The sequence below is a fragment of the Trachemys scripta genome, chromosome 9 (assembly GCF_013100865.1).
Source record: "Trachemys scripta elegans isolate TJP31775 chromosome 9, CAS_Tse_1.0, whole genome shotgun sequence".
Classification (NCBI taxonomy): domain Eukaryota; kingdom Metazoa; phylum Chordata; order Testudines; family Emydidae; genus Trachemys; species Trachemys scripta.
This window is the reverse complement of record NC_048306.1, coordinates 99,700,883-99,727,082: the sequence shown is the minus strand read 5'-3', so window position 1 is coordinate 99,727,082 and position 26,200 is coordinate 99,700,883. Positions and strand designations below refer to the sequence as shown.

Below are 26,200 nucleotides of genomic sequence, written 5' to 3'. Positions count from 1 at the left end.
ATTCAACCTCCTGCAGTGAGGTAGGTTTAAGTATTATTAATTATTGCCGTTTTACAGATGAGGAAACTGAGGCATAGAGCAGTGAAGTGATTGGTTCAAGGTGTCGCAGTGAGTCAGAGACAGGAATAGAACTCAGGTCTCCTGACTCCCGTGACCACTAGATGATGCTTCCCCCCCCCCCCCCACATAAATCCACAAAGGAAAACAGGAGATTCAGCCCCCCCTCAAATCCATCTCTCCCATGTCATTTTCTGAGCTACGCCATGCCCAGCTTGGCAGACGCAGCCCCACATGTGGCGGTACTAAGGCCTGAAAGACGGCAGGGCGTCACAGAGTGAAGGCCCCGCCTGCACATGGCTGCCCGTGTCACATGATGCTGTGGCAGGCTCAGTGTTACCGCCTTTGACATGCAAAAAACCTGACACCTGCCCCCACCCACAAGGCAAACCTGCACAACCCCAACTCCCAGGCAACTCCGCAACACACCCCCACCACTTCATCAGCCACTCATAATATCTAGAGAGATAGCACAGATAAGACTGGTGACTCGCACGCCTCTTCACTCTGGTGTGACTCAGTCCCACACAAACACACGCACACGGTGCGCTGGTGAGCAGACAGCTGCTGTATTTTCAACACTTTTGATCTGTTATCGCTTAAACTGCAGAAGTGGCAACACGGCAGCATCTTTAGCTGCACACAGAAACTTTTAACAGGAGCTATCCCAGCCTATTGTGATGACAAGGCAAATCTTTAGACCTATGTAAAAAATAAACAAAACCCAGCAGATTAAGGTTTTTTTCTGGCAACTGGCAAATCCATAAAAAAACCTAGCCAGGTGGTAACCCTAGCCACGGACTCCTTCGAACCTGTCAGAGGTGAGAGCCAACGCCTGGAGGGGGGACCCAGGCCCGCCCCAGGACTCCCCGCTGTGGTGTGGGCTTTCTTCCACCCCCAACCCTGGGATTCTCCCCTCAGCACCGGGCCGGGATAGACACGGCACAGGGACCACCCCACCAAGATGGAGAGCAGGCTCCTCCCACACAGACCTGCACACCCTGTGCACTTAGAGAGCCTTCTAGTGAAATCAGGAAGGCCAAATCACACTTGGAGTTGCAGCTAGCAAGGGATGTTAAGAGTAACAAGAAGGGTTTCTTCAGGTATGTTAGCAACAAGAAGAAGGTCAAGGAAAGTGTGGGCCCCTTACTGAATGAGGGAGGCAACCTAGTGACAGAGGATGTGGAAAAAGCTAATGTACTCAATGCTTTTTTTGCCCGTCTTCACGAACAAGGTCAGCTCCCAGACTGCTGCACTGGGCAGCACAGCATGGGGAGAAGGTGACCAGCCCTCTGTGGAGAAAGAAGTGGATCGGGACTATTTAGAAAAACTGGATGAGCACAAGTCCATGGAGCCGGATGCACTGCATCCGAGGGTGCTAAAGGAGTTGGCGGATGTGATTGCAGAGCCATTGGCCATTATCTTTGAAAACTCATGGAGATGGGGGGAGGTCCCAGATGACTGGAAAAAGGCTAATGTAGTGCCCATCTTTAAAAAAGGGAAGGAGGAGAATCCGGGGAACTACAGGCCAGTCAGCCTCACCTCAGTCCTGGAAAAATCATGGAGCAGGTCCTCAAGGAATCAATTCTGAAGCACTTAGAGGAGACGAAAGTGATCAGGAACAGTCAGCATGGATTCACCAAGGGCAAGTCATGCCCGACTAACCTAATTGCCTTCTATGATGAGATAACTGGCTCTGTGGATGAGGGGAAAGCAGTGGATGTGTTATTCCTTGATTTTAGCAAAGCTTTTGATACGGTCTCCCACAGTATTCTTGCCAGCAAGTTAAAGAAGTATGGGCTGGATGAATGGACTATAAGGTGGATAGAAAGCTAGCTAGATCGTCGGGCTCAACAGGTAGTGATCATGGCTCCATGTCTAGTTGGCAGCTGATATCAAGTGGAGTGCCCCAAGGTTCGGTCCTGGGGCCATTTTTGTTCAATATCTTCATTAATGATCTGGAGGATGGCGTGGATTGCACCCTCAGCAAGTTTGCAGATGACACTAAACTGGGAGGAGTGATAGATACGCTGGAGGGTAGGGATAGGATACAGAGGGACCTAGACAAATTAGAAGATTGGGCCAAAAGAAATCTGATGAGGTTCAACAAGGACAAGTGCAGAGTCCTGCACTTGGGTCGGAAGAATCCCATGCACTGCTACAGACTAGGGACCGAAGGGCTAGGCAGCAGTTCTGCAGAAAAGGACCTAGGGGTCACAGTGGACGAGAAGCTGGATATGAGTCAACAGTGTGAAGGCTAATGGCATTTTGAGCTGTATAAGTAGGAGCATTGCCAGCAAATCGAGGGATGTGATCGTTCCCCTCTATTCGGCATTGGTGAGGCCTCATCTGGAGTACTGTGTCCATTTTTGGGCCCCACACTAAGGAGGATGTGGAAAAATTGGAAAGAGTCCAGCGGACGGCAACAAAAATGATTAGGGGGCTGGAGCACATGACTTATGAGGAGAGGCTGAGGGAACTGGGATTGTTTAGTCTGCAGAAGAGAAGAATGAGGGGGGATTTGATAGCTGCTTTCAACTACCTGAAAGGGGGTTCCAAAGAGGATGGATCTAGACCAGGGGCGGGCAAACTTTTTGGCCTGAGGGCCGCATTGGGTTTTGTAAATTGTATGGAGGGCCGGTTAGGGGAGGAGGTCGTGGCCCAGCTCCCACCTCCTATCTGTCACCCCCCGACCCCCCGGGTCACCTGCCCCATCCAACCACCCCTTCTCCCTGTCCCCTGACTGCCCCTGGAAGCCCTGCCCCTGACTGCTTCCTGCTGCTCCATCCAACCCCCCCCCCCTTCCTAACTGCCCCCCTGGAACCCCTGACCCCATTCAACCCTCTGTTTCCCCCCAACACCTATCCACACCCCTGCCCCCTGACCACCACCCCGAACTCCCCTGCTCTCTATCCAGTCCTCCCCTGCTCCCTGCCCCCTTACCGCGCTGCCTGGAGCACTGGTGGCTGGCGACGCTACAGCCGCACCGTCCGGCTGGAGCCGGGCCCCGCTGCTACCACGCAGCACAGAGACCGGGTCAGGCCGGGCTCTGCAGCTGTACTGCCCGAGAAGCTCACACCCCCACCGCCCAGAGCACTGCGCCGGCAGCGGAGCGAGCGAGCTGAGGCTGCGGGGGGAAGGGAAACAGCGGTGGAGGGGCCGGGGGCCAGGAGCTCAGGGGCCAGGCAAGAAGGTCCCGCAGGCTGGATGTGGCCCGTGGGCCGTAGTTTGCCCACCCCTGATCTAGACTGTTCTCAGTTGTACCTGATGACAGAACAAGGAGCGATGGTCTCAAGTTGCAGTGGGGAAGGTCTAGATTGGATATTAGGAAACATTGTTTCACTCGGAGGATGGTGAAGCACTCGAATGGGTTACCTAGGGAGGTGGTGGAATCTCCTTCCTTAGAGAGGTTTTTAAGACCCAGCTTGACAAAGCCCTGGCTGGGATGATTTAGTTGGGAATTGGTCCTGCTTTGAGCAGGGGGTTGGACTAGACGACCTCCTGAGGTCCCTTCCAACCCTGATATTCTATGGTTCTATGATTCTCCACAGAGCGGGGACCTTGGTTGTCCCCCAACCTGACAGAGAGCCACCCGCTCTCTGCCACAGCGACCAGAGCCCTCCCAGCTCAGACACCCCCTGTGCGGGTGTCAGGGCAGCTCCCCTGTCTCAAGGAGCCCACTAGGGTTGCCAACTCTCCAGGATTGGTTGGGAGTCTCCAGGGATTAAAGATTAACCTTTAATTAAAGGTTATGTCATGTGATGAAATCTCCAGGAATGCGTCCAACCAAGATTGGCAACCCTAAGCTCCCCAGGCGGCAGCACCTCACACCTGAGTTTTGCTCCCAAAGGCCACAGCTGTGTGTCCTGGGGCAGACACCTCCATTAGCCAGTTCCGTTTTTCTTGCATCTTCCCTGCCTCAGACCCAGGGTTTTGGGCGGGCTTGGACGCAGGTGGCTAGCCCCTACCACGATGTCCACATGACTATTTTAGAGTTTCACCGAGTCCCCCTACAAGAATATTTTCACCCACCGCCTATGCCGCTCAGGCCATACCAGCCACTCCCCCATCCCCGCCGTCCCCCGCGACAAACTGATCCTTGCACGGCATTCCTTCTTGTGGGGGCTAAACTGCGCTTCTCGACCCCTGGGCTTACCCCCTCCTGCCCGCACCTTTGCCTATCTCTATTCCTTGGAACCCGAGTCCCAACTAGAGTGCCGTAATCCACCCCTGCAAATAATCAGTCGATGTAAATGCAGCCATTGCACCTGCTGGGATGGATTTCCCTGGGGGTAGGCAACCCCCTCGGGCTGATCGATCCATCAGCCAGAGCATCTCACCTTGGAGGGGACTTGGGACACAATACCCAGCTAGGAGCCAAGCATAGAGCCTCCCCCATCCCACCTCACCCCATTCAGATTGGTTTCAGTCCAGTCCTCAGCAACCTGTGGTCCCTATCTGTTAAGGAACCTAATCTCCAGTCCACTATCGCTGAGTGTTATCAAAACCAGGGCTGAATGAGCAAAGGCGTCAGGATACCATCTCAGCTCCCTGAACTTGTCCTCGTGGGGAAAAAATAGTCCACTTTTCAAACACCTGCTGCTGTCTCCAAACAGGAGATAAAGAACAACCCCCCGTCTTAGTCTAGGACATGTATCCCACTGATTACAGTGGTTACTTATCCTGTAGAAGTATCCCTGCGTATTTCTCTGTGATTTGGCCCAGTATGCAGCGAGATCATGGAAGAGCACCTGTTCTTGTGTTATCTTGTGCTCCCCTGACTATCTACTGTATCCACTTACTCATACGAGCCTGAAAGTTAGATGGTAAACTTCTGAGGGGAGGGATTGTCTCTGTTATATTTGTGCAGTGCCTTGCACAATGGGGCGGGCATCTCCAAGTGCAACTGCAATCCGAATAAAATACTATGATCTCTGAATGGCATTGCCCAGGAGAAAAGTCTTGCTTTATGTTTTGGTTGCACCCAGGAGTCCCAAACAGCACTCAGGACCCATAATAGTAAACATAATACAAATGGATAGGAAAACGAGGCCCCTCACAGCTGGAGCCGCAGGGCCTTTAAATCTTGATTTTAAAGGGCCCGGGGAATTTAAAGGCCCCGCCTCTTCCGGTTGAGGCCACGCTCCCTGCTCAGGACTCCGGAGTACCGGTAAGTCCTTTAAGTTACTTTCACCCCTGGGAATGGGGAAATGAGGTAACTGAAATACAACTCTCATAAGGCAACATGGCCTTTTCAAATAAAAATATTTCAGCACTCAGACAAAATATTTTGATTTTGGCGTGTTTGGGTTATTTGAGGACAATTAGGAGATGTTCTGGGGAAAGCAGAAACTTTGCACAAAACGTGTTGAGTTGAAAGCCCATTTTTCACCACAGAAAACCAGTTTTCACAGAACATTTTGGACCAGCCCTTGTCTGAGTCCATTTCCAACCGGGCAAAGGTCCATTTCACAAAAGCCACCACCTGCCACATGAACCATTTGGCCACCTCGCTGGCGAGCTCAGCAGGAGACCAAGGATCAAACAGGTCATGGAGACTGAACTGGCCTTTACCTGCCCACCTGAAGATGGTGGTTCCAGGAGGCTGAGGCACACGGGGCAGTTTGGGGAAAGCCTGCTCTGCAGAGAGTTGGCTTCACTGTCCAGAACCATCAACTCTACATCTTTCACCAGCATGAAAATTCACCTAGGAGCAGACAAGGAAAGAGAAAACAGCAGGCGTGTGGTCCCACACTGCAGGTGCTTCTCCTGCAATTGAGTCTTGGCTGAGGGCTGCAAGTATTAGCAACCTTTAATTTCCTCTGGCCCCAGGCATCCTGGAAAATATCTCACAGATAACGCAGCTTCAACTCCTGAGCTGGCAGGCAGTGACGGGTATCTCACCGGGCCCCATTGAGTACAGTAAGTTCCGCGCAATCACATTAAGCCACCACACTAGCGTGGTGAGTCATTTTAATAACATAGAACATGCTTTTCTCTGCAACGTCCCAGCGAGGGGAGGAAACTCCTGCCCAAATACATTTTTAATCCAAATTGAATTTTTTAATTGGATTGGAGCTCTAGAGCATATTCCGATCTTGATCTCAGATCAGTTCAAAATAGGAGAGGTCTGGGAAGCCAGGTGGCTCTGGGGGTTGGTAATGGATTACCGGAGACTTTGATGCCTCAGGTCGCAGGTTCACCGTTTGACCCGGGTGTTAGTAAATGAAAGTCGATACCAGCCAGGGTCCCATGCAACGTGACGGGTCTCATCCAGGTCTCTGAAAACAAGCGCCCGTATCTCAGAAAAAGCACAACTGGAAACAATCACCCCATTCAATAGCAGGCTTGGAAACAAAACTATGCCCACACCCCTAAGATGACAACTCCAGGCCAGAGTTGAGAAGCAGGATGTGAGAGATTGGCATGCCGCTGCCTCTACTGTGCCCACACGGACTTCAGCATCGCCAGCACAAAACTCACTTGTGGAATTGTTTCCACCCTCCACATTTTGTTTATCTTCGGTACTTAGCCCCTGGTCAGTAACTCCCAGGTCCAGTAGGAAAAAGCAAACCACACAATGACTCTTTGCTGGGTTTCATGACTATCACTTTGACTGACACCTGCCAATCAACTGCCAGTCCCCTGATCTCCAGGCAAAACTAAAGTCAACCCGCATGTTGTTTAATCTCCCCAGTTCTTCCAGAATCAGACACCAGACCGACCGTGGAGAGCAGTTACAAAAGTCCAGCTGCTACTCGGTACAGGGACGGCAGGATTTCAACACGATACCTTCAAGGCTAGAATGAACTTGGCAGGTCTCCCAGATTATCTGGTCCAAGAGCCTCCCAAGCTAAGTCAGCCCTGGAATCGCCCCTATTCATAGCCAGTGTTGCCTCCCATCTTGCTCTTCTTTTTCAGACTGGGGGGCCCAAATGTAGGCGGGTAAATGAGAGGCCTGCAGTACATTTTCAAAAGGCATCCAGTAGTTCTGAACGTCTGGGCTCTTATTCGGCTTTCTCCTTCACACACCCAAGTTTTGAACATTTTGGCTTGTAGGTTTTGACCATAAATCTATGAACTGAGTTTATCCTACAGAGGAAACGCTGCTGGATGAACAGTCCTGGAGGCAGAGGTCCCCTATGTAGCCACAGAATGGCTACAGCATGACAATTCCCATGGAAGACTGCCCCACGCAACCTCCTATCCGCGTGCCTCCACCCTGACCTGGAGGCACCATTGCGGAGATTTTAAGGAAACTCATTCTCCGTGGCGCCTTTCGGTCTCTGGCCTTTCAGGGGAGACTATCGGCAAAAGGGACAAGTAGCGCCACTACCAGGGGTGGCTTTTAGGAGGTAGACACTGGACTGAGCTGCTAAACACATGTTGCAGGCCAAGCAGCAGCCTTCACATCCCTCCTTACAGCTCACACCCCTCTGGCCTTGAGTAGGCGACTGGCAAGATGTGACGACTTCTCTCCTGCTCGCCTCAGTCTCCCCCATTGGTCTGTTTCATCCCTGTGCTGCGTCCTGGCAGGTTGCTTGTGAGCCTTCTGAGTCCGAGTCTTACGTTTGTTGCTGGTCTATACAGAACCTACCACACTGAGATCTTGATTCCTGACTGTGGGACCTAGGGACGACTTTAAAACACCAGGACTTTTGGTCATTGTGGACCTCTGCCTGATGTGAAACGCAAACTAGAGTCCTCCCCTATCCCACCCCTCATCCCCTGAGCGATCCAATGCCCCATTTTGTTTGCTCACTATTAAAAACATGCTCCCCCACCCTTTCCAAACAAACCCTTTCCGCCGGAGGACAAGTTGGCATAGTTTGCGTCCTTGAGTGCGTCAAAGAATGTTCCTTTCTTGTTACACCACTTGCCTTATCAGCCCAGCAAAGGCCTGGGTTTCAAGCATGGCTCAGTGCCAGATGTGACCTGTGTCTCGCCACATACAGTTCATGGAATACACATAGGCCGCAGACTACGCTCTGTCGCCCGCTCCAGAAAATTGCTCCCTCCTATTCCTCACCGACAAACGTACAGGGCTTAGCTCCAGGCGATGGAGCGTGAGAAATGAAATTACATTTCAATGGAATGACTGCAGGACGTTCTGTAATTTGCCCATTGAAACACAGGGCCAAAACCTCAGCTGGTGTGTGCGGACTTCAGGGGCACGGCGCCCTTTACACGCCAACGGAGGACAGGGCTTGGAAGGTTGTTTCCTCTGCTGTATGATCGAGAACATTAATGTGGAGAATTTAACTTGCTAAACGATGACTCCACCATGGAGACAGAGTCAGAGTTTAAGGCCAGAGAGGATCACCAGGTCTAGTCTGGCCTCCTGTATATCATCAGTCGCTAAGCTCCTCCCAGTCACTCACGCACCAAGCCCAACAACCAAAGTTAGACCAAAATATTACAGCCCTCAGAAGACTAATGTATGGCATGCCACAGGGAGAGAACAAGCAGGAACGAGGCCCACCAATGCCCAAGGGCCTTGCAAGGGCAGGGAATTAATTGAGATGCACCCAGATGATTCCTGGAGTGGCTGTCAAGCTGATATATAGACCCAGGGAGCATTTCCAATACTGCCAAGGTTCCCTCTGGGATATCTATTAAAACATCGCCGTCCTGAGTCCAGCAAGACGTACTTTGTTGCTGGACACCAATAACTGACTTGCCTTGACTGTCTCGATTTTCATCTGCTGATTTGTAAACTGCACATAAAAAGAACAGGAGTACTTGTGGCACCTTAGAGACTAACACATTTATTAGAGCATAAGCTTTTGTGGGCTAGAACCCACTTCTTCGGATGCATATAGAGTGCATAAATGTGAGTTCTCAGAAATGTACATTGTTATTTGCATTTAGGGCTCAGCTAGACAGAATCAGAAAGTTGGCTGGATGTGGAATCTGGATATTCTTTCCCATGACTGTGAAGCGAAGGCCTTCCCAGACCTCACACCTTCTACCACGAATTCTCATCTTTCCCTTCCCTCGTCTCAAAACTCAACGTAATCACCAGTAGAGCGCTTCAAACTGTTGGTCTCAAATAAGAGTCGTTATAAATGGAGCCCCGCTCTTTTTGTTGGTGAATTGTTTGAAAACATGTCCTGATTTTCTATTTGATATTTGTTACTCCCAAGTATTCTCAGTTTCCCATAACTTTCAGGCTGTAGGTTGTTCGCAAACAGTTTGCCTTGACTAGTAGTTATTCGTGCTATGCAATTCATCTACAGAATAATATCATGTGGTATTCTCTCTGCTGCCTATTGGACGAATGATTTTTTAAAAACAGAACAGCAGCAACAGAGAACATCAAATTTCAGGTATGAATTTTCAAATGACCCATCAAGCTAAAATTTCTGAAACTTTCAGGATTTGCAAATATCAGCAGTTGCCTGAATACCTGCAAATAACTATCTACCTACTTCAGGTACTTATCTGGCCTGCATCACTAATATCTAATCATCTCACAATTGGTAATGTATTTATCCTCAACATTCCTTGAGATAGGGAAGTGCTGCTATCCACCTGCATTACACAGATGGGGAATTGAGACAGAGAGATTAAGTGACTTGCCCAAGGTCAAACGGAGCAGGGAATTGAACATGGGTTTCCAGAGTCCCAGAGTAGCACTCTAACCACTAGGCCATCCTTCCTCTCTAATCACAGTAAGCCAAGTTTGGTGCACTCCTGAAAATATTTGCAAACACTTTAGACAGAGATTTTTCAAAGGGTTCTAAGAGAATGAGATGCCCAATTCCCCTTGAAAGTCCTTGAAAGTTAGGAGTTAAGGGCCAGATTTAAGCAATGTTAATGCCTAACTTCCATTGATTTAAATGGGAGTTAGGCACCTAAATGCTTTTAAAAAGCCACCCCTGGGTGCTCTGGGTGCATCTTGGGCTGGGCCATGATGGCTTTTCTCATTGATTTATTTTTAAAGAGACAAACCCTGAATGGAGTTTGCACAGCTGGAATGTGAATGAAGTTGCTGCAGAAAAGCCACCCACCCCCTCCCCACTACCACCGGCAGCAGAGAGACGAAAGTCGCTAGAATTTGATCACACTTATTATTAAATCTTATCTTTAACCATCTCTCTGGCTATTGATTTCTAGCCAACTATTAACTAGAAATGACCTTAGTGACTTGAAAATAACTGGGGAAGTCAGTAAACAAAGGGGAACCCGGCGGCATATGAAGAGCAAAGGTGTTTACCGAGCTCCCTCTCATTGCAATAAACTGGAGTTCGGTAGTTTTCCATTCCAACACCTAAGCCAATAGACCAGCGAGGTGGGGGGATGTGCCAGCTACTGGCTATCAGAGGAAGAGTTCAGGTTTTAGAAACAGCTACATCTCGCACTAAGCCTGAAAGACTCAAGGCAAAAACCAAAGGGGAAGAGAAACATTTGGGGAGCTTGACTCCACCGGCTCTTCCCCCAGGTCTGCATTAAACAGGCGTCACATTATACACAGGCCTACTTGATTCCACTAGGACACGTCAGTTCATTGTGCATCGGAGTCACACACAGCAAATCCGATTGGGAAAGGAAACCCCTCTAGAATTAGGAAAGCCAGCCTTTATGAGCCTAGGGCCTATCTTTTCGAACACAGCTTCCAGGAGAAATACTCTTCCCGTTATAGAGCCAGGGAATGGAGTGCAGGGAGAGGGCGTTACTGGCCCAAGGTCACACCGGGAGTTCTGTGGCAGAGCAAGGAACTGCACCCAGATCTCTGAGTCCCCGGCCTGCAAAAGTATCTTTCGCAATTCTGGTGCTTGCAGCTGCGGGGGAAAGTCCCCTAGAGGAGGTATCTGAGGGCAGGGCTTCTCCCCGGCTTCCAGAACCTCACCCGGTCTCCTCTGAGAAGTTTTATTCTCTTGACCCAAGCAAGTCAAGCAACAGAAAACAGTCTTTGCTCACTTTTTTCCTCAGGCTTTGGGGACACCTCTCCCTGGGGTCTCGGGCACTCCCCTCCTGGTAGCTTCCCAGTTCTAGTCAGCTCTGCTACCACCCTGAGCACCTGGCCCCTTGCTTCAGGGACCGAAGGACTTAGCTGCCCTTCCTCAGACACAGCCTGTCCCAATCACTCCCTTCCACCCCTTAATTTCCTGCCTTCTGGCAGCCCTTTATAGACCCCTTTAAGTGGCTGCATTGGGCTCACCTGCTCTGACACAGGGGCAGCTAGGCCTAGTTCTACTTGGTCTGTCTGCCTAGAATTGCAGAGGCAGCAGCAATGAAAAATAACTGGGTAGAGAGGACAGTGCTATGAAAACTTTCCCGGATCGCAGGATGTAAGACTTCGGTCCAGTCACCCAGCCATACACACCAGGATCTTTTTTCCTTCTTGCTATTAAGGGTGGAATTACCCCTCCCAAAGGGACAGACACACGCAGTTCTTGGGGGGGAAAGTGTGTCGCTTTAATGGCTGGGTTGTTGTTTTTTTCCCTCCAGGAAAAAGGATGAAATCATCCATTTACCATGGACAAATTACAAGCCCTAGAAAGCACCCCAGGAATGTGGAGAGAGCCGCTCTCTCTCACACAACTATCTGGTGGGGGAAAACTTATTGATTAGCCTTGTAAACGCAGTTGCCAAATCAATAGCAATTTCTGGAAACGCCTGGTATTTATTTGGCGCAGCTTGTACAACGAGGATAACAATAAAAGTGCTTAAGGAGCGCGTCTCCTGACACCCTTGCTCTGCGCCCCTTACAACCAGCGTACATAGCCAGCTACAACAGCGCCACGAGCCGTGACTAATTAGCTACGCGTTTAAAAAACCCAAATGGAAACCTCGGTCACAGCAGCACCACCTACACAAGGGACCAGATCCCAAAGGCTGTTATCCAGGCACGCTCCCATTGACTTAACTTGAGAGTATTCTGTGAATAAGGGCTCAGAACTTGGTCTGTTTGGCTCTAATATTTTAAAGACACAATTGCTTCCAGGAATAGGCTGTAACATCAGATGATTCAGACAGGGGTGTGGGGATGGGACTTCTAGCTTTGGGGAGTGGAGAATGAAATCGGCCTTTGAGCGACTAACAATGAGAAACTAATAATAGCCTTGGGTTGGATCAGACACGCTCTGCCAATACACTTCTGTCTGCCACGCCCTCACGCTTCCAATGATGGGCTGATAGCTAGCGCTCTGTGAATGCATCTTGAGCCTGACCCTCGGCCAGCCCAGCTCTGCCCATGCACCACCCATCCTGAGCCCGCAGCATCTCTCCACCAGCTACTTCTACTCTGGCGACATACAGAGCTCTGACAATGCCCCTCTTCACCTTGACCTGCGGCAGGTGCAGAGCGTCTCCTGAGCACACTGATGCTCCTGCCTGTATTTTTCCATTACGATTTCTCGAATCTGTTCAGGTTCTTATTCTGCTCCCATCATTGTGGGATCTGGTCCTTTGAACAGCCATTGGATTTGCAGCCCCAGAGATAGGATAATATAAGGATATAGATTAGACAGAAATGGAAGCATTCCCATTAGCTACAGCACAGGCCTCTGTATCTCAAATTGCCAGGCTAACGAACACACTTCCAATCTGGCCTAGCAGCACTCTGGGGGTGAGAGGGGCATTCAGTCTCTCGAGCCCTGGGGCTCTCTCACACCCTTTCCTTACAGCTAGAGGGGAATGTTATGCTGTAACAAAACCACAGCTGTAGCCCATTCAAGGCTTGGCTGCCCTGCGTAGACCCCCCCATGGGGACAATTGGTCCCACTAGCCCCAGTGCTCGTGTGGCACAGATACACGTCTCACTAAAGTCCCTTCCGTGAGGTGACCTGCGCTGCAGTGACTACAATAAAGCAGATTTCACTCCCCTCTGCGATGGCACTGGGACTCCATTAACCAGTCTGAGTCTCTAGCACATGATCTGGAATTGCCAGCGTCACATAGGCCAGTCTAACCAGTGAGCTGCTCACGTCATCCGCAGACGTAGGCAGGGGGGGAAAAAAGACCCCCGTAGAGAACCCTCACGTAGACGGCCTTTGGCTGCTCTGGCATTTGTAGTGCATTGATGTGACCACATTTAGCTGGGCTGGTGCAGCCGTAGAAACCCCTTATCACTGGGAATCGCCTAGAAGCGACCAGCAGCCACTTCACATGCTTAACTGAGCCCAGTGGATTGCCGCACTCTTACTTACACAGAGCCAGACTGCCTCGTGAAGAGGTCTCAGGACACAGGTCGGGAAGAGCAAGAGCCCCTCTGACTACAACAAGCCAGCTGAAGTGGTGCCTTCCCTAAGGGCTGGGTGTCGCCTGTCTCCACCCTTTTATGGAGACTGACAAGAGGCGGAGCCAGAGGGAAGATTCCATGGGCATTCCACCCCTCCTAGAGGTGGGGCAATTCAAATGGGCTGTACCAGTTTCTAAATGAGGGGAGGGGAGAGGAGAGGAAAGTTTACCAAGGGCCATGGCCAGCAGGTATTTCTCTGGTCCCAGGAGCTGAACCTGACCCACAGAAAAATGCTACGTGGAACTTAAGTGCTCTGGGTGTATTTATTAACACCTCATCTTGCTTGTTGAATCAGTAAAGCATCCCACACTTAAAAACTGCTTGCTTCCTTTGCTGCTAGCCTGAATCATCACCACAGCTCCCAAACGGCCTTTCCAAGTGGCCAGTGGCATCAGGCTGCTAAGCCCAGATTCCCAAAGCTATTTAGCCTCCTAACTTCCAATGAAAGCAGTGGAAGTCAAAAACCCGAGTGCCTTAGTGCCCTGGATTGTATTAGATGCAGTGCCTTGAGACGAATGGCCTCTCTAGCCTCTTAACACTCAGTCCAACTGTCCATGGAAGCTATGGGAATGTCTGGATGGGTCTCACTGCCGCTAACTTCTTCTGCTGCCTCGGCGGGGGATGGAGTGAGACCACTGCATGGATTTCACTTGTGACTTGGGCTGAACATACAGCTGGTCTCCTCCCATTCAATATCCTCCATACAGCAGGGGGTGGCCCTTTGCCATATTACACCAATGCCATTGTTAGCCCTTGGCTTTTTTCCTTGGTTTCCCCTGTTATGCCGACAGATGCTGCCTCCCCTTTGGTTCTGGGAGGGGATGTGGTCTAGTTGGTAGCACATGGGGCTGGGTATTAGTGTTCCTGGATTCTGTTCCCAGCTCACTTGGGCAAGTCACTTCCCCTGTGCCTCAGTTTCCCCATCTGTAAAATGGGGATGGTTTGGACGCTTAATGAATGTTGGTTAAACACTCTGAGGTCCCAGGCTTAGAGTTGCTACGTACTGAATGTGCAAACTAATCTCTGAAAATAATCAAGGGAATTTGGGCAGAAGAGGGGCTGGGGAGGAAGGGTATAAAACGAAGGGCATTACAAGGAACACCTCCTAGCTTGATTTAGACCCAGATTTGCCTACATCCCGTGGAAACCGGGCATTGCTCCACTCATTTCTTGTTGTAAATAGTTGACATGAGAAATGCTGACTCACAAGTCTGGGGTTACAGGAAAGGAAACTTTGTTTCTTGGTTAAGAAATTAATCCCGCAGCCTTGGCAGCTTCCTCCCCTGCGAGCGTCTATTGGATCCCTCCCTTGCAAGCCCTCTCCCACATAGTGTGCCTGGCAGTTCCTCTGACCTTTGCAGCCTGGCGGCCGGCGAGCAGGTGGGGGTGACATTTCTACAGTGGTTTATTCCTGTCTGTCATTCTGCAACAGGGGAACCCAAACCTTGCCCGTCGGGGAGCCTCCCAATCACACACGCTTGAATAGAGCAGAGCTGGGTGCAGCCATCCTCAGTGCCAACCCACAGGTGTGCCCCAGAAGAGACTACAAGTCCTAGCATGGAACTCATCTCCTCAAGCCAAACTGCCTTTTACTCATCGGTCGGCTCAAGAGGGAGCACTGCATGCTGGGACTTGAAGTGTCGGCAAGCCAGGGCTCAGTGGCTATAAAAGGCAGGGGGAGAAATAGGTGGCATTTATCTTGGGGGGGTGTCACACATTGGTCCCCCTGTTATTATTATTATGATGCTCTGGTAGCTCCATGAGGTACCAACCTCGATCATAGCCTCACTGTGCTAGGCACTGTACAGAGACCCAGATTGAGAGATGGGCCCGACCCCAAAGAGCTGACAGTCTAAATAGACAAGACAGACCCAAGATGGGAGAAAGGAAGTATTATTATCCTGTTTTGCAGGTGGGGGACTGAGATCCAGAAAGACTAAGGGCTAGATCCCCTAACTGCCACTTCCAGCACCGAAATCCAAAGTTTAGATCCTCCAGACCCCTGCTCAGCGGCAGCGTAACCCTCTTGCAATGAAATTTCTGCTGCTGGGCATGTGCAAAACCACCTTAGTCCTGGTGCCTCATGGCTAAACTAGCCCCTCCCCCTGCCTATCTCAGTGTCTGGGCCTGATCAGGCCCTGCACACAACACAGCTGGAGGGGGTGCTACTCCCCAGGGGCTAACGCACTCAGCTAGGATGCAGGTTCAAGTCCCTGCACAACAGGCAGAATGGAAATTTGAACCCAGGTCTGCTATGTTTTCAATGACTGTTCTAAGCTCTGGGCTATAGGGTGGAAAGGGGCGTGTGGGGCGGGCAGACAGGGCCTCCTCCAGTCAGTGTCAGACAGACCTGACCCTAATAGGTCCTATCTGCCTTTAAGGGATAGGATGTAGGCAATACCCCTTCTCCTGGGCATCTCCCATTGGCTTGGTTGGGTGGCTCCAGGCTCAGTGTGAACACCATTCTCAGGCACCTATCTGCCCCTGCCTTGTATAAGGAGCCCAAGCTCCTACCTTGGGGTTGTACTCAACCTGTAAGCTACAGGATTCCTAAAGGTGAGGCATTGTAACCTCAAGTCTAAGTCCCTTCTGTGGATCTAACTCCAAGCAATTTGCCCAAAGTCAGCCAGGAAGTCATGGCAGAACAGGGACACCTCTGAGTCAGTGTGTGCCCCCTCTTCCCCCCAGACCACTCTTCTTCATATCATCCCCTGTGGAGATTGCTTCATTTAATCTGGGAGGAACCACTTGTTGCTGGGCTTTGGTGAATTTATATATAACTTTTTACCAGACTCATCTGCCCCCTTCGTGTTTCATCTCCGATCTTTCAAACCAGCTCTATCCTCCGCCTGCTTTACAGAAGGGAGAAACCAGGAGAACGCGATCCCAGAGCAAGTGGCATTAACCACTTCAGCCCCCGGAGAAAATTCAGCCCCCATCCCACATTTTGGAGCTCTTTCTTGAAGGCCTTAGGGATAGTGTCAATTTAATGATGTATTATGTTTATTATGGTCATGCCTAGGGACCAGCCAAGAATGAGGCTCCATTGACTTGGGCACTGTTCAACAGAGCGTTAGATAATCCCCTGCCACAAAGAACTTACTGTGTAAACAACAAGCCACAAGTGCAATATGTAGCCAAGCAAAGTGTGCGAGCCACATCAGAGCTTGTCTGGAGGGATAGCTCAGTGGTTTGAACATTGGCCTGCTAAACCCAGTGTTGTGAGTTCAATCCTTGAGGGGGATCTGGGGTAAAATCAGTACTTGGTCCTGCTAGTGAAGGCAGGGGGCTGGACTTGATGACCTTTCAAGGTCCCTTCCAGCTCTAGAAGATGGGATATCTCCATTTATTATTAATGGGGGACTGGGCTGGGGAATGAGTTTCTGCATAAATCTGACCACATTTAGGGTATGCTGCGAGACCCTCTTCTTAGAGCAAGCTGTCTCATCATAACCAGAACGAGCGGGAGGAGACCGGGCAGAGAAGAGAAGAAAAGAACACACAATGTGGAAGTATAGTCCATGAAAAGCCTTCACCACCGCGGAAGAGAGAAGACTCCATGCAAATCTGATTGACTGGCATAGGTGCTTAGTTGCTATGGTTTCTGGGTGCTGGAGAAAGCCCTCAGATAGACAGGCAGACGGGTAGATTAGAAAGTGGAGTTTCACTGGTTTAAATTTGGTAGGTCGTATCTGAGCAAGTGTGTATGAAGGAGTGTGTGTAAAGTGTTTCCCTTCACCCCCAAGGAACATTCCTCCTGCTTAAAGATTCATGAGTAATAGAACAGCGGGGGATGCGCCTGTGCCGAGCTCCATGGGTTACACAGCAAAGGGTGGATCTGCGAGCACAATCCAAACCAACAGAAGTTGCCAATGGAGCTTTCCTTCAGCACATGCTCTGTGCTACCTTGGCAGGTGTGACGTTCCCCTCTGGTGTTGTCTGAACCGGTGATCTGCTAGGTCACTCCAATCCTTGACTCTGGGAGCCAGCCTTACCCTGCTCTGCTGTGAGAACCCCCACTCCTGGGCTGGTCACGCACAGCCTCGGGCATGTACGCTGCTCCCAGCTACTTGCAAGTGAATGACACTAGCCAATATCTCCGGTCCCAGACACAACCCTAGGAACCTCCATTTTGCAGTGTCCAGTTATGCCCGCTGGACGCTGCCAGCTTATATGAGTTCGTCAATTTAACAAAGAAATTGATATGTCCCAGGCTTGTTATCCCAAGGGGGGTGGGGTCTCTGACACCCTTCAAACTAAATGCACTGCTTCAGGTAGAACAAACAAACAAATTTATTAACTGTAAAGATAGATTTTAAGTGATTATGAGTCAAAGCATAACAAGTCGGAGTATTTACCAAAAGAAAAGAAAATCTAAGCACCCAGTCTAAACTCTCAACCCTATTAGACTGGGCAGCAACTAGATGAAGTTTTTCTCACCCCACTGGATACTGCAGTCCTTAATATACAGGTTTGTTCCTTAAACCTGGGCCAATCTCCTGTGTTGGAGTCTTGTCTTCTTCTCAGTGTCTTGGTTGGTTGCAGCATAGGTGGGGGCAGGAGAAGGGCCCAGTATGTGTCCGCTCTGACTGTTTTATACCCTCAGTCCATATGCTTGGGGAACACAAGTCCAGGCATGTCTGGGGGCTTTGCTGGGTCTCCAAGCAAGGTTGAGCAATTCCCCTTGTGTGGCCTCATGCAGGTGAGTCATTGCATTGTAGCTCCCTTGCTGGACAATGGTTGTTGATGGGGTTGATTGACACCCCACCTGGGCGTTGGTTACTTTCCCTGCTGTTGCCTCGGGGTGGGGGTGGGGGCTAATATCTGGCTGATTCCCCCACTTACAGCATGTTTTAGTGACAACCATACAACACAATTCTCCTAACTTCATATGCATTAATGATACACATATATGGATAGAAAAATGACTTTCAGCAGATCATAACCTTTCCCCTGATACCTTACAAGGCAAGCGTTCTATGTGAGATTATGATTATATGAAAATGAGGAATATGGGGGTTACAGGTATAGAAGGTATAGAATGTCACAGCAAGGGACCAGCGTCCGACAGGGCCCCGTGCAAATGCTGACCCAGGGGCTCACACTGTCACTATTAACCCATTTCTCACATTGGGCTCCTGGCAGCTCCCAGGAAGGGGGCACGTTGTGCCCTGTCCTGGCTGTGCCATGTCCCCATCTGAGTGTGCAACCTCAGTGCAGTTCTCCAGAGCAGGGCTGGATGGAGGTGGGAGGGCACGGAATGATCCAGCGATCACGTCTCCTCTGTGGTGGGAGGCCTTTGCCAGTTCTGACTAAGTGGCTCTTAAAATGATTTGCCTGGAGCCAGCGCACGATTTATGACTGTGGGAAGTGAGACTGAGAGAGGGACAGGGGATTGCGTAAACCAAGGAGTTTCATTTCCTCTTAGCCAGGCATCCCTGCCAGCTGAAAAGCGTGGCAGAGCCGTGGGTCGAGCTGCGGGCCCTGGCTCCGTATAGTGTCCGTGAGGCTTTCTCTATCCAGGGCAGCACGGCTGCTGTCATGTCTCAAGCTTGCCTAGTCTCATAGTTCACAGCAAACTGGCCACAGGGATATTCAGGAGTGAATTCGAAACGGCCACTGAGAATCAGCAAGGCGAGGGACACGGAGCCCAGTCTATGGCACCAGCACTCTCTGAGACCACAGCGTGACTTCATCAGCGGTGTATTTCACCAAGCTCCACCCACGGGTCAGCACCATTCCAAATCCCTGTCCATGAATCACTTGTAGCTACCTCCCCTCCCTCCTGAAGCCGTGGTGGGAAAAGTCAATGATCTCTTCTCCTCCGTGAGCCCGTCACACCCATGTGCTAACGAGGGGGCCTAACCATAAAACTCAGGCCCAGCTCTGAGCACCATAACATTGGAGCTTGCTCAAATCCATGGCCACCTGGCATACGCAGTTGGCACCATTATGCTGCTCCACACAACTGCTCAGAACTTTGCTGTGGCAGCAGGGCTAGAACCTAGCTCCTTCAACTCCATAGCCCAGAGCTCTCGCTGCTATGTGAACAAATAGACAAGCTTTGGCAGCTGGTGGTAACCAGCAGACGGTCGAGCAGTTCTGAGGCCATCCAGTAGTAGGCAGCGACTGAATTTTCCTCATCATTCTAGTGTTAACATTTTGATTCATATTCTTCATTTGGAAACACCCTCCTCAGTTTATTACAGGATAAATTGCACACTTTCCCTTCCAGATCTCTTTTTAAAAAACGAGCCGAGCTTGGCCAAATGGGAAAATCTTGGTGGAATAATCAAGACAAGAATAAGAACCCCTTTGGAATGATTTATCCCCTTCCAGTGTTAATTTTTACAGCGAGCGAGAACATTGCGCATGCTTGAGCGGTCTGGGTATCTTTATGAAATGAATGTTTCCAAAACACAAAGCTGATCCAATGTTAAAATATCCCCATGACAAATGTGCTTTAGAAAAACACAAACCTTCCCCCCCACAATTCCCCTCCCAAAGCGCCGTATGATAGAAGGGTAGCTGAGGAATGATGGTGGTTGGATGTGTGAGCAGCCCTGTCTCAAGTTTAAACTGAGAATATGTCAGAAGGGGCGTGTATGTGAAGCCTTTTTGCTTGAAAAACTTGTGGTTAGTGGCCTTTTGCTCTGAATTTCCTCCCTCTTGCCCTTGTGCTGCTGCTGCTGCTGTGTAATGAGATTGAATGTCAGATAGGGGAGTTCAAAGCAAATTGGCCACTAGCACATTCCCACTGACTACCCCTGCACGCACATTTCCTAGGGAACACGGGGGGAACTGAAACCAGTGTAGGAAGATCACAGTCTTTCAACCGACTGTGCTGCATTCAGCAGTAGCTCAGCTTGGTGTTGTTTTTTTAAATTAGATGCATCTGGATAACAGCAGGCACGCAGGTTGGAAATCATTGCTTGTGATGGAAGAACATTCTGTGGCTGAACAAGCCAAGGCCTGGGACTCAGAATGTTGGGTCGTGTCCCCAACCCTGCCACTGACAAGGGGCTGCTCATTGTCTGCCTATAAACTGTGTGTGTGGGGGGGTGGGAATGCCGCCTCCTGATCTCACAGGGATGCTGTGATATGTGAGGGTTCGTGCTTGCAAAGTGCTCGGACTTCTTCTAAAGCAAGTGACTGCGTAAGCCCTCGCATTGCAGTTATGATGACAGAGGCCTAACGGCATCGTCCTAAGGCTGAACAGCACGGCTGCTCTACACGGGCTGTGGGTTCCAGGACAGCAGGGGAACTCCCTGATTCCCCTTTGTTACAGTATCACTAATCCAACTGCTCAACATGCCAAAGCGTGTCTGGTTCCTGCATGGACTAGGCACATCCGAGCAGAACACGGCTGCGGGGCTGCCAACCATTCCAGATGCACCCCGAGAGGCTGCCACAGCGACCCTGCAGGGGACAGCATGACACACCTGCTTATGTCACGGTAGAATTCAGGTACACCCCAGTTAACATGCAACTACTGTGCCATTGGACTCCCCAGGCTGAGCCAAGCAGCATTCACCTGCTGGGCTAGTGAATGTTATGGGTGTCCCCAGGTAGAAGGCATCTGCATTCCAGCTGTTTCTAGATAGACAGGGCAAACAGCCCCTGGACTTAGTGCGTTGAGCTGTCCTGCTGGTGATCACTCCAGGCATACCCAGGGATGAGTGTTCCTACGGTAGCCCAGGAGAATGCACTGATTGTGCTTCCAGCAAATATTCCAGAAACATGCTAAGTTACTGAAAGGGCCTCCTGATCCCACAGGCATTGTAATGCCTGGCAGCAGAGCTGCGCGTCGGACCAGCTGTGAAAGGGCTTTGCCGTACCTTGGGGATGGGCAAACAAGAAGGGAATTTCCCCGTGTTCAGTATTTATCATTTGTGGCCTACAGAGATTCCAGCCACAGCCACACAAACCAACCCCAAGCAGCCACCCTGGGTTAACAAGTGCTTGGCTCTCTGGGATGCTGTTATATCATGAGGGTGCCATGCGTGTGCATTCTGGTGTGTCCTTCCTCTAGGAAAACATCAGCCTGGAGAAACGACAACAAGGCATATTGTATCACAGACGCACAACACCCAGGCAGTGAAAACGCTGTCTCATTAATCCGGGTGTATGCAGTGCCATATTGCAGGGGACTCAGGGAAATGACAGTATATTGCTTAATTGTGGCTGACTAATACAACTTTATCTGCATTTCCGGCCATTGGCATTGCTCACTGCCACATAGCAACATTGGGAAATCCCTTGAGTGTATGCCTATGGGGCAGGGACAGGGGCATGGGAGCCTTCCCCAGCATCCCCAGGGGAAAGGCCTATAAAAGCCCCCTCCATGGAGAAGGGCTGGGGGCAGCAAGGAGCAGGGAGGAGAGAACAGGCCAGCTCTGTCTCCAAACTTTGGGGGCATCAGTTTTCACTGAGACTTCCTCCATCCCTCACCCAGCAGCTCCACCCGGGCTGTCCTCTAAGAGGCTGTGTTTGCAGGATCAGAGCAGTACAGAACGAGCGAGGATGGGGAGGGAGAGAAGCTAGCTGGGTTCCCACTAGACCAAAACTTTGGGACAACAGTCTCCTCCAAGACGTCCCCTTTCCACCAGAGGCACCTGGAACAGAAGATCCCAGCATCTTTAGGGAGGTGGCCTTTCAGCAGGCGACCCCCAACCCCCGGATTAGGAAAGCTGGAGGCAGCCCAGCAGAAACGGCCGAGGAGCCTTTGCAAATGCAACGGCTCTGGTGTTCTTTGCATTCGAGTCATGAGAGCCCGTATTGAGCAATTCCACGAATCCTTTATTCAGACATGACCTCAGACAGCAGCCAGTGCTTGCTCCCCACTGCAGCGAGCAGTTCTCCCCTCTGTCCGGAGACCGGCCTTCCAAGATGGAGAACGATGATCTCTGATCACTTTGCGTCAGGACGCAACACAGAGGCTGAGAGACGTCGCCAGGACCAGAGCCGGCCAGAGTTATTCATCTGAAAAGTTTGTTTGTGAAAGATTGCGTTTTACGAGAAGAAAAATTGCCCAGTGGTGAGCGAGGTAGCCTGGGAGAACCCAGTTCAATTCCCGCCTCTACTGCAGATCCCCTCTGTAATGTTGGGCAAGTCATATAGGGCCAAATTTTTACAGGTACAGTATTTAGGTGTCTAGCTCCCAGTGGCAATGGGAGTTAGGCAACTAAATACTTTTAATGATCTGACCCTTAGGGTACGTCCGCGATAAAAGACCTGCAGCACGGCTGCGGCTAGCCTGGGTCAGCTGACTCGGCGTCACAGAGTTGGGGTTATAAAATTGCACTGTGGACGTTCGGACTCAGGCTGGGCTCTGAGACTCAGTGCTGGAGGTTTTTTAATCACAGCGTCAATGTGCCCCCATCTCTCTGCACCTCAGTTTCCCATCTTTACGATGGGATAATAACACTGCCCTGCCTCACAGGGGTGTTATAAGAACATAAGAACATAAGAATGGCCATACTGGGTCAGACCAAAGGTCCATCCAGCCCAGTATCCTGTCTGCCAACAGTGGCCAATGCCAGGTGCCCCAGAGGGAGTGACCCTAACAGGTAATGATCAAGTGATCTCTCTCCTGCCATCCATCTCCACCCTCTGACAAACAGAGGTTGTGATATTATGAGCTCTCCAGACACTACGGGGATGGGGCCCAGATAAGTATCTTAGATTAATGATGTCAAAAGGGACACATCCCAGAGGGAACTTCCATTTCTGACTAAATTCTTTTGGGTTTTCATCAAAAAACTGATCAATGTTGTCCCCAGCCTGAAAAATTTCCCTTTTTAGTGACAAGTTTGGAAGACCAGCTTTGGCAAAAGCTCTTGGATTTGCACCAACCTTTTTATGGGAACCAAGAAACCCGCTTTTTGCTGCTCAGCTCCAATCAGAAGTCGGGTAGGCTTTCATTTTCTGCAGGAGCTGAGGCCAGAGGGGAAGGTGTGGGGAACAAGGAGCTGAGTACCTGCTTGATAGGTCAGAAAGTAGCTGAGGGTATTTTAAGAAAAGTTAAGAGGCTGCTGTCAGGATCCCAGCAAGGGCAGTCAGGGCCAAGGGGCAAACTGGAGGCTAGGAGTAAGCCAAGGAGTTCATAAGCAGTTCCAGGCCAGGGTCAATACCAAGGGTCAGAGTCGAAGTCAGGTTCAGGGGGGCAAAGTCCCAATCAAGCCAAGGATTCAAGAGCAGGAGGAGTCTCGGCAGCTGCAGGAGATCTGCACTGATGCCTGGACACTTCCTGGAAGGCCCCTGGGGTTTATATAGGCAGGGCCGCCCAGAGGATTCAGGGGGCCTGGGGTCTTCAGCGGTAGGGGTCCCCACCGCCGAATTGCCGCCGAAGACCCGGCACTTCGGCGGCGGGTCCCGGGGCGGAAGGACCCCCCGCCGCGGGTCTTCAGGGCACTTCGGCGGCGGGTTCCGGGGCAGAAGGACCCCCGCTGCGGGTCTTCAGGGCACTTTGGTGGCGGGTCCCGGGGCGGAAGGACCCCCCGCCGCGGGTCTTCAGGGCACTTCGGTGGCAGGTTCTGGAGCGGAAGGACCCCCCCGCCGCCGAAGACCCGGAGCGGAAGAAGCTCCGGGGGCCCGGGCCCCGCGAGAGTTTTCCAGGGCCCCCGGAGCGAGTGAAGGACCCCGCTCCAGGGGCCCCGAAAAACTCTCATGGGGGCCCCTGTGGGGGCAGGGCCTGGGGCAAATTGCCCCACTTGCCCCCCCCCTCTCGGCGGCCCTGTACATAGGGCAGGGAGCCAATCAGGAGCCAGGGGTCTGCTGCCTGTCAAACCCTGGAGGTGGAATTTCCTATGGTCTGTCCCCCACAGTGGGTCATGGAAAGTGGAGTGCAGACAGATTGCAACTGCTGCTGGGTGGCAGCCTGGCGTTGCCAACTACATGGTAGTTCTACAGGCCTGGGGTTTAGACCTGTGGGACCTTACAGTCCTATTTCTGACCCTTTGTCCCAACCTCCCCCTCACATGTTCTCCTCTTCCTTTTTCTCCGCATTGGTGTTTATATTCGCTCCCTGCTTCCTGTCATTCCCCCTCGCTCCACAAACAAACCAGGATCACTTACAAGCCGGGTGCCAATCAGCACCTTGACCATCGCTGTGTTTTCTCCACCCTTCATCTGGTTCCATGTCTTTCAAATTCTAAGCTCTTGGGAGCAGGGACTGTGTCGTCTTCTCTGCCACCATTCTAATCAGGGCCTGTGATGTAATATAAATGATTTCTAATAATAACAACAGCAACAACATGCCAGTCAATTACTTTGTTGAAGTGGCTTGACTGTGTTCTGGAAACATTTCTGTTCAGTGGGACAAGGAAAGAGAGGTCTGTCCTAGGGCAGTCGCCCTGTTTTGGTTTGAATGCAGTCCTCCAGAAGGGAAGATGACTCACTGAGCTAAATCATTAGGGTGTGATGATCTTATCTAATGAGGAAACATTTGATGATGCCTTAAGAGTCTACAGAGAGCAGTGATGTGGCCACAGAGGAAATAAAACTTTGAAAGCTTTTGACATAAACAATGCTTAAGAAATGGCATCTGAACTGTTTTTATGAAGAGAGAAGAGTGACTTCAATGCTTAGTTTATTCTATATATAGGTATAAATTTAAACAATCATCACCTTCAAAATTCAGGACAAACTCTGAATAACAGATGTAATCTCTTTTGTGTTTCTGAGGTTTTGTGTATTTTTTTTTTAAAGTCAAACTACGGAAGAGGTTTATTTAAGGGGAAACTTGTCAGGCTGATTTAGACCCAAAATCTAGGTTGGGTTAAAACAAGTGTTTTTCCAGAATCTAAGGTCAACAGAAACATTTCCATTGTTGTTCTGCCTTTTTTTAAAATGATCCAGTTAAGATAGCTGGCTTGTTTGGATTCCCCCAGAGCGTCTTGCAGTTCATACCCCTCCGTTTTATGCTAGTGCATCAGAACCGGAGAGCAACGCTGACTACAGGCACGCATCCCCATTCCCTTTTTCCAGGGTGAGTGAAATTTACAAGTTACTGCATGGCATGATTTCTCTCCAGTATTAATGATCTAGTTACCTGTAAGATAGGTAAAGAGATTTTTTTTTTCTTAAAGGTCCCAATCCAAGGGCCCTGAAGTCAATGGGAGATGAAAGCCTCTGGCACATTAGGAATCCACAGCTGGGGGAGGACTGTCTGTTTTTCAGTAGATCGCAGATGAGAATTTGGTCCCAGATCTTTCTTAGTTGTCTTGAAAGCTCCTTGAAGCCTTCTGAGTAACTTCTACTTCCATAAATACAACAGAAACAACAACAGTAATAAACTTTTAATTAGCACCCCTTCAAATAATTACAATTGTTAGCCCCCCCTCCCCAGCAAAATTTAGAGGGTGGCCAAATTAGACCTTCTCTGACACACAAAATTACACCATTTCATTTAAACTGGTTTAGTTATATGGTGCAATATCCCATGGACAGCTTGAGAGTGGCTTATTGTGACTTACTTTAAAACTATTCTTCATCAGCTGAAGCCAGACTGAAACGAGAGGGTAAAGACAGCCTTTTGCAAGCTGTTCAACTAAATGGGTTTCAGACCAGTGCGATGTTCTCATGTGGACAAATGTAAGTTAAATCGTTGTGATTCAGCATCTAGATAAACCCTTAGACTCTCTTTAAACAGGAAAACTGAAATGCAAAAACCCTTTGCTCAGCTGAAGGCCACGCTGCTCTGTGAATGAGAGGCAGCTGCATCGCTGATGCAAATGTCTATAGAAATGTCAGGAAGCCCATGTGCAGGGTGTTTGGGAATCCGGACATTACTACAACAACAGAACTTTTTTTCCCCTTTCTCTCTAGTTGAATGCATCGCTGAGCTTGAAAGCGGCGTGTATGCTAAGCCTAGGCAGACTTACGACTGCAGCTGTG

The 26,200-nt window shown here is 50.3% G+C and overlaps 1 long non-coding RNA gene across 1 annotated transcript; it reads right to left on the bottom strand.

The window, feature by feature from the left end:
• Nucleotides 1–22,098: 22,098 nt before the first annotated feature.
• On the bottom strand, nucleotides 22,099–24,479 carry LOC117883445. The gene is made up of 3 exons (XR_004647267.1): nucleotides 24,380–24,479; nucleotides 23,159–23,305; nucleotides 22,099–22,285 (listed from the first exon to the last, which is right to left on the bottom strand). It is a non-coding gene; the product is annotated as an uncharacterized LOC117883445 (long non-coding RNA).
• Nucleotides 24,480–26,200: the final 1,721 nt, after the last annotated feature.